Consider the following 8346-nt stretch of genomic DNA (forward strand, 5'->3'; position numbering starts at 1 on the left):
GGATGGGTAGAAGCCTACCCCACCAGGACAGAAAAAGCAAGGGATGTGACAAAGGCTCTCCTCAGGGATGTTATCCCTCAATTTGGAATACCTACCTCCATCGGGTCTGACAATGGACCCGCCTTTGTGGCAGAAATTGTACAGCAAGTGGCAAAGGCACTGAGCATCCGCTGGAACCTGCACACAGCATACCGGCCTCAAAGCTCAGGGAAGGTAGAACAAATGAACAGAACTCTAAAACAAATGATAGCTAAAATCAGCCAAGAAACCCAGCTCCCCTGGGTGGACATTCTACCCCTGGCTCTGTTGCAAATTAGATGCACCCCAAGATTTAATATTGGGTACTCTCCGTTTGAAATCCTCTATGGGCGACTGCCACCTTTAGTCAGGATGAGAAATCCCACCCCAGAAATAGGAAATTTAGGGCTCCACCAACAACTGTTGGGACTAGGAAAAGTACTACGAGAAGTTTGGGGTTAGGTGATAGAGAAAACCCCCATTTTGTTAGGGGTCCAAGTGCATCCCCATAAACCAGGTGACCAGGTATGGGTAAAGGATTAAAAAAAAGGAACCTCTCAAACCAACATGGAAGAGACCATATTTAGTGCTATTAACTACTCCTACAGCTGTTAAAGTTGCAGGAATCATCCCTTGGATCCACCACTCCAGGGTCAAGAGAGCAACTGCCCCTCAGACGGAGGGTCCCTGGAAAATTGAGAGTGTCCCAAGAGACCCGCTCAAGATCAAGAGGGACCAGAAAAGGATCGACGAGCCCTGCTCTAGCCACACCCGGAGGCTGGCTAGTCAACGCACTGCCGAAGCTTGAGGAAAGCTCAACGCAGCTGTTAAATGTATTTCTTTTGTGCTCCCTTGCCTCTTTCCTTGTTTGCTATACCAGTCTGCGTACTAACAGTGGGGCTAGCTGGCGCCGCCCCACCTGACTGGAACATAGGCCATAGAATCCTGGTAGCTATTTTAACCTTGTTATAATTAGTGCCATCACCGCAACATCATGTGTAAGATAATCATAAGGCTGATGTTACTGACGCTAATGCCTTCACTCTCCTTGTCTGTACAATACACCTGCATGAAACCGGGTGACAGGTCGTCCATGTACCGGCCTGTATTTTCAGCTTACAGGTAAATTCAGCCACGATCTCCAACAAATAACAAAAAACCCTGGAAACGCTGCAAAATCAGATTGACTCTCTAGCCGAGGTGGTCTTACAAAACAGGAGGGGTCTGGACTTACTCACGGCCAAAAGGGGGGACTATGCCTCTTCCTAAACAAAGAGTGCTGTTTTTATGCCAATCAATCAGGGGTTGTCAGAAAAATGGTTCAAGAGTTACAAGACCGAGTGGAAAAGAAAAAACATATTTTAGATAAGAGCCCATGGACAGGCCCCTGGGGCTGGACCTCCTGGCTGGCACCGTTCATAGGTCCCTTACTCCTGATTTTTGCAGTTCTGCTATTTGGGCCCTGTGTCCTAAACTTCCTGACCCGCTTTGTCAGTGAGTGGTTAGAGTCTATAAAACTTCAGATGTTAGCCTCCAATTATGAGCCCCTGCAACAGGTAAATGATGATGCTTACTCCAACAAGGGTTGTGAAAGCATCAAGAGGGGGGAATGTGAAGGAAAAGCCCAGCTGGGCTAACGAGCTAAGTCACAAATCTAAGTGTGATAAGTGTCCGTTTACTGATCTAAGTTCTGCTGGGCTAACTCATAAATCTGAAGTTTAGTGTCAGTTTACTGGGCTAATAAGCTAACTCGTAAATCCAAGCTCAACAAGTGTCAGTAACGTGATCTGTTCCAAATTGATAAGCTCCAGTGTACTGATTCCTTGCTTTTTGTTGTTTGAACCTTATTGGCTAATAGCCCCATACTTGTAATTAACCCTATAAAACCTCATGTGCATGTCTTGGAGGTGCTCAGAGCTTCGGAGCAGAAGCCCCTCTGAGCCCGCCGGCGTAATAAATCTGAGTACTCCAACCCTCCGAGTGGTGCTTGTTTCTTGGCTGGCCTGTCATTTCCGTAACATTTCCCCTAGGGTGAAATATTGATTACCCTCATTGAAAGAGGATGACATATCACAAACTTATGAATAAATGTCACCTATAAATTAGACCAGCAGAATGCAAATCGAGAACAACCCAGCGTGGGGCAGGGCAGGAGGGGAGGGGGTTGGCCAGCACATGAGAGTGATGCACAACTTAACCCCTCCCTCATCCCAGCCAGGGTCAGGGGCCTGACAGCCCTCTGGGGGAAAAGGTTTGTTCAGTCTCAAACTATAGCCCTTTGTGATTTTTTAAAGTTTACTTAAACTCACTTCCTAGTGGCAAGAGGAGACTGCTCTGTGCAGTTGGGTAGGAGAAACTTGGCCTTGCTGAAGGTTAGAACTGTGCCGAGAAAGGGGGTGGGGTGTTACCGTGCTGCTACAGAATCATAACAGCTATTTCCTGCTGTGTCTGCGCCGCTTGCTTCTCCCACTATGTGAAGCTGGGAGAGGCCTCAAGGAATTACATGACCCAGTGTCCTGGTTGCACCCCATGTTATTGAACACATGGCTGAGGTCACTAGGGGTAGTGCTGAGAGTCAGATCTGACTTGAATCCAGTTTCCACAGCATCTTGGGCAAGTAGTTTATATCCTGGACTTCAGTTTCCTCGTGTGGGAGATGATAAGACCAATCCTACCTCACAGCCTTGCGAGGATTAGCGAGAATGCAGGAAATCACCCAGTCTGGGGAGGACTCATCACATCTTTCACTTACTGTCTGGTGACAGAGCTGGGACTGGCTCCCTGATCACCTTTATTAACCGCTGCTCACTGTGGCCAGGCTCCCGAACCCCGGGCTTCTCGGAAAGCACTGCAGGAACTCTGCCCAAAGGCGTCCCGGGCCTGTATCTGGGGGCTGAAGCCATCTTCCATCCCCACAGATGTCTCTAACAGGTTGTTCCAGGCCTTTCTGAGCCCACTTTGGTTGCTCCTTTCTCTCTGTGCCCGTTTCCAAAGGTGAAGAATTCCTCAGGGGAGGATGTGCTCGGTGCCTGGAGTGCTGGATGGTGTAGGGGACACAAACAGATCTGGGACTCACTCACTTCTATGGGCCTCACAGTCCACAAGGGCAGACTGAAGGGTACAATCCCTGGACCATCTCCTTAGCTCTGCCACCACTTCTGGAACAGCATCCTCCTCTTCTGGGGAGCTGCCCCACACAGACACATCCTCGGATTATGTGGTCCCAGGGGGAGCCCCCGTTCCTACAGGACCCACACCTCCCTCATCACAGCTGACCTGACCCGCCCCTGGCGCCTCCTGTTGTTGGCTTAAAGTCAGGCACCTGAGGACCAGGTGGAGTTTGTTCCCTGGCATTGAGGGAAACAGTGAACCTTATTTCTTGTGCTTCATGTGTTCTTGAGCGATTTCTCATTCCACTCTCCATGAGGGAAAACGGGAGCAGGACGGAAATATATTATTGAAAGAAATAGAGCATGATGATTCAGCTCTGTCTAGACTTTTTAACTTTGGGATCTGCATTTCCACCAAGAGGAAATGCTGTAAGCTTACAGTGGCTTACACCCATGGGTATCATCCAGAGTCATCCAGAACTTGATTTGACTGGGTAATTAGTCAGGGTGAAACCAAGGAGAACCCTGCAGGGTCCTCCCAGGTACAAAAGCCCCTCTGTGTCCTCTGTCTCTTGTTTGCAGAGAAACTGGTCTCCCAGGCTTCCCCTGAGTCACAAAAGGCTGACTCAAGACTTGATAATTGAAAGGATGTGAACATGTGGTGATAAGGAGGGCAGTCAGGCCTGGAGGGCTGATGACAGTTTGAACAGGGAATCAGCCATGCAGCAGCCACAGAATCTTTAGTTCCTCCCTCAAGGACAGCGGTAACAGTGTCTGATGCACTTTCCTGAGTTGTTGTGCAGATACTAAAACAGTGACAAGAGAGAAAAAGCTAACCCCAGACTACAGCCATGACATAAGCTGCTCATCATGCACAATTCCAAGAACTGGCCTCACGGAAATGGAGCAAATCAACCTCGGAGTTGAAGATTCACTTACTTAAAACAATCAAGATGATGCTGATCAGACAACAGCATAACCAGTTTTATGGTCATAGGAGCTAATTGTGCTGTGCTGTACCTACCCCCACACACCTTTAAAAGCTCTTGCCCTTAATCGGCAACGGGGAGTTGGTTCCTTGTGACATGACTCCACCTTCTTCCAGAACTTCCCCAATAAAGCTATCTTTCCTTTTACCTAATACTTGTCTCTCAGTATTGGATTCTTGAGCAATGACCAGCCAAACCTGATGACAAGAGTAGGCTAACTGCTGTAACAAATATTTTGAGTCCTTCTGACTTAACATAGTAAAATTTTATTTTTTGATCTTACCAAGATCCAGTGCATATTGGTGGTGCAGGTGATAGGAGGATAATCTCTCTATGTCATTCAAAGGCTCAGCAAGGGAACCCATATTAGAGCACGTCTGAGATAACTGCAGACCTGCTCAGCAGAAGAGAAACAGAACAGGACACAATCTACCTAGAAGAGGTATACAGAAGTCTTCCAATGTCAGAAAATGCCAAGATTTTGGTCTTTACTATGGTCCATGTCTTACCTGCAAGCTTCAAATCGTGTGTCCTAAAGAGAGAAGACCATTCCCTAATGGGCACACTCTGCCCTCCCATTTGGAGGAGAAGGCTATTAGTGAAATGGACATCACAACTGTAGATCAGATCCATTCTAAGTACCTAGGCCAATCAAATGAGTCCTTTATTCTCAAATATGAATGAACAAATGTTGGCCAGATATTTAGTAAAGTGAAAGAAGATCATAATGAACAAACAGAATTATTTCTGGAGGATTATATATATACACACACACACACATACATATATATATGTATGTGTGTATATATATATAAATATATAAATAAAATACAGGAAACAGAAAAGAACTTTACCAAAAAATCCATATTCACATTCTCGGAATTTTAAGGAAGACAGTGGGTTTACAAAATGAGAACAGGGTGCTAAAAAGGGAGCTACTTGTGAACTAAAGTCCTCAGAAAATATAGCAAAATAAAAAACTTAATGCCTGATGCTCAGGTCAAAGTCGTCCTTCCTCACTCAGGCTGTGATGTAACTGTGCTTCTGCCTGGCCCCTTTAACCCCACCCCACCCCCGACCTCTTCCGGGTAACGGACCCTCTGGCCCCGCCCCCTCGGCCCCTCTTAGCGGCCATCATTTCCGGCCCATCCCAGAGCTCACACCCAGCCACCTGCCTGCCGGCCTGAAGCCCGCGGCCTTCAGCCGCCCTCATCGGCCACCCTGGGGACGCTCCGAAGCGGCCGCCGCCGTCTTCACCCCCGCCGCTGCCCACTTCGCAGCTCCCGCTTCGGCGCCCCCTTCATCCTGGCCTTGGTGCCCCTGCCGCCAGCCATGATGCCCGCGGGGCCCTCACAGGTACGCCAGAACTACCACCCGGAATGCGAGGCCGCTGTCAACTGTCAGATCACCCTGGAGCTCCACGCCTCCTACGTGTGCCTGGCCATGGCCTTCTACTTCGACCGCGACGACGTGGCCTTGAAGCACTTCGCCCGCTTCTTCCTGCGGCGCTCGCGGCAGCTGGGGGAGTGGGCCGAGAGCCTGATGCGCCTGCAGAACCAGCGCGGGGGCCGCCTCTGCTTCCACGACATCAGGAAGCCAGACCGCGACGCCTGGGAGAGCGGCCTCCAGGCCATGCAGTGTGCCTTGCGCCTAGAGAAGAGCGTCAACCAAAGCCTGCTCGACCTGCACCAGCTGGCCAGCGAGAAGAGCGACGCCCACCTGTGCCACTTCCTGCAGAGCCACTGCCTGAACAAGCAGGTCGAGTTCATCAAAGAGCTGGGGGACCACATCACCACCCTGCACAAGATGGGGACCCCGGAAGTCGGCATGGCGGAGTACCTCTTCGACAAGCTCACCCTGGGCGACAGTGACAAGAAGAACTGAGCCTGGACTGCACTTCCCCGTGGTCACGGGGTGACTTCCCGAGGTCACCCTGCCTGGCATGCATAGCGCAATAGTGCCCTTGCAAAAAAAAAGTTCACTTAAAAATTTTATTTATGTTTTGTTGTTTCCAGTTTTGCCATTTCTTCCAGTAAAGTTATTGATGCCTATATAAATAAAGGTCTCTGATTAATTTGTGTGTGCAAAACCCTAACCTGGGATTGGGCAGGGGTTAAAATAAAGGGGTCTTCACTGTATTTGAAATGTGGACCATTAATTCTGGGTAGCAGCTGGGGGCCTTGGAAGCCGGCATGGCAGAGTACCTCTTTGACAAACTCACCATGGGTGACAGTGATAATGTAATTGAGTGTAGGGCTGGCTTCCCGATAGACACAGGTGTGACTTCCTGTGGTCACCAATGCTAGGCATGCATGTTGCCCTTATGAAACATCCACGTGATTTTTTTTTTTTTACTTCAACTATATCATCTTACAATAAAGCAACACGGTACCCCTCAAAATGTATCTCAATAGAAGAGCTGAGAAATATAAGATCTTAGATGAAGGTCAATTTGTGATACTGAATTTAAAGTAGAATAAATCCCTCTGACTGTTGAGTCAGTGATTCTGGCTGCTTTGAAGAATGGGGGTGGGGGTGGGGGGGAGAGTTAAAGCCAGGAGACCAGTTAGGAGACACTGTAGCCGGTCCAGGTAAGAGACAATGGTGGTTGAACTGGAGTAGAGGCCGAAGAAATAGAGATGTAGACAAATTGCAGATGGATTTGGATCAACAAGATGTCTTTGTGGACCAGAGGTGAGGAATGAGATATAAAGAAAATAATCTAAATTAATCTAACCTGGGTTGATGGCAGTGCTATTTATTAATTTGGGGACTTCTGTCAGGGCACAACTGAAATGGAAGGGTGGGGAAGGCATGTCATGTAAAATCTGAGATGCCTATTAGACATCCAAGTGGAACTGTTCTGCAGGTAGTCAGAAAAATGAATCTGGAGCTCAGGTTTAGAAACATATATATGGGTGACATTAGCCTATATAGATGATGTTGAGGTCATGGGACTGGATGAGGCCACTGGAAAGAGAGTAGGGAGAGAGTATGGCACAGCCAGGGCAGATCACAGTGGAGCATGGGATGAGGCGTTAAAACACTTAGAGGAAATGTCCATCAACAGGTGACTGGATAAAGAAGATGTGTTATATTTATACAATGGACTACTACTCAGACATAAAAACCGACAACATAACACCATTTGCAGCAACATGGATGCTCCTGGAGAATGTCATTTTAAGTGAAGTAAGCCAGAAAGAAAGAAAAATACCATATGAGATCGCTCATATGTGGAATCTAAAACAAAAAATCAAACAAACAAAGCATAAATACAAAACAGAAACAGACTCATAGACATACAATACAAACTTGTGGTTGCCAAGGGGGCGGAGGGTGGAAAGGGATAGACGGGATTTCAAAATGTAGAATAGATAAACAAGATTATACTGTATAGCACAGGGAAATATACACAAAATCTTATGGTAGCTCACAGAGAAAAAAATGTGACAATGAATATATGTTCATGTATAACTGAAAAATTGTGCTCTACACTGGAATTTGACACAACATTGTAAAATGATTATAAATCAATAAAAAGTGTTTAAAAAAAAAAAAAAACAACACTTAGAGGGCTGCTGGCCCTACCTGGACCATTACCTCATTCCACACTGTGACCAGCTGTGTCCATACCCAGTGGCCCCACATCAGCCTGTTCTGACCTAAGTGTGGCCTCTTGGTTTCTCCTTTCAGGATGTGGAGAAGATTTTTCTCTTAGTTTCATGGCTATGTACAAAGATTTCCCAGTTTAAAAAAAAATTCTTTAAGGAAATGATAAATTTGGGCTTTTATTTTTTTCTGTTCCCGTTTACAAATTTAGCTTCTCAGTCAGCTCTATTTGACCAGATGAACTCTGTACTCACATAAACCCTAAGGTGTTGTTGCCTAAGAAAAATACTCCAAACATGTTTCTTCTGTGCCAGGTGTGTTAACAAAGATAAAAGTTAAAATTTACAGATTCTGCATGCTTTATCAAGAACACATGGTTAGTTTGAGTTTCTTTAAAGTTTTTATATTGCTTTGAACATTTACTAAAATATGAACAAGCTCAGCCACACAGTAATTAACTTTCCCATTTTACCATGACTGTAAGCGAATATTTTCTTAAAAGTGAGGATTAAGTCCCTTTAAGTTTCCAGGAAACGCACTTACCCCTTTGCTCTTCTTAGTCAAATGTGGATCTTTTCACTGTTTCTTTTTCTGTCAGCTTTGAGGACCTCTCCTTT

General features: G+C 46.6%; 1 pseudogene; it reads left to right on the top strand.

The window, feature by feature from the left end:
- The first annotated feature begins 5271 nt into the window (after positions 1 to 5271).
- On the top strand, positions 5272 to 6173 carry LOC141576351 (ferritin heavy chain pseudogene; annotated as a pseudogene).
- The last annotated feature ends 2173 nt before the right edge of the window (positions 6174 to 8346 follow it).

Source organism: Camelus bactrianus, chromosome X (genome assembly GCF_048773025.1).
Source record: "Camelus bactrianus isolate YW-2024 breed Bactrian camel chromosome X, ASM4877302v1, whole genome shotgun sequence".
Lineage (NCBI taxonomy): Eukaryota > Metazoa > Chordata > Mammalia > Artiodactyla > Camelidae > Camelus > Camelus bactrianus.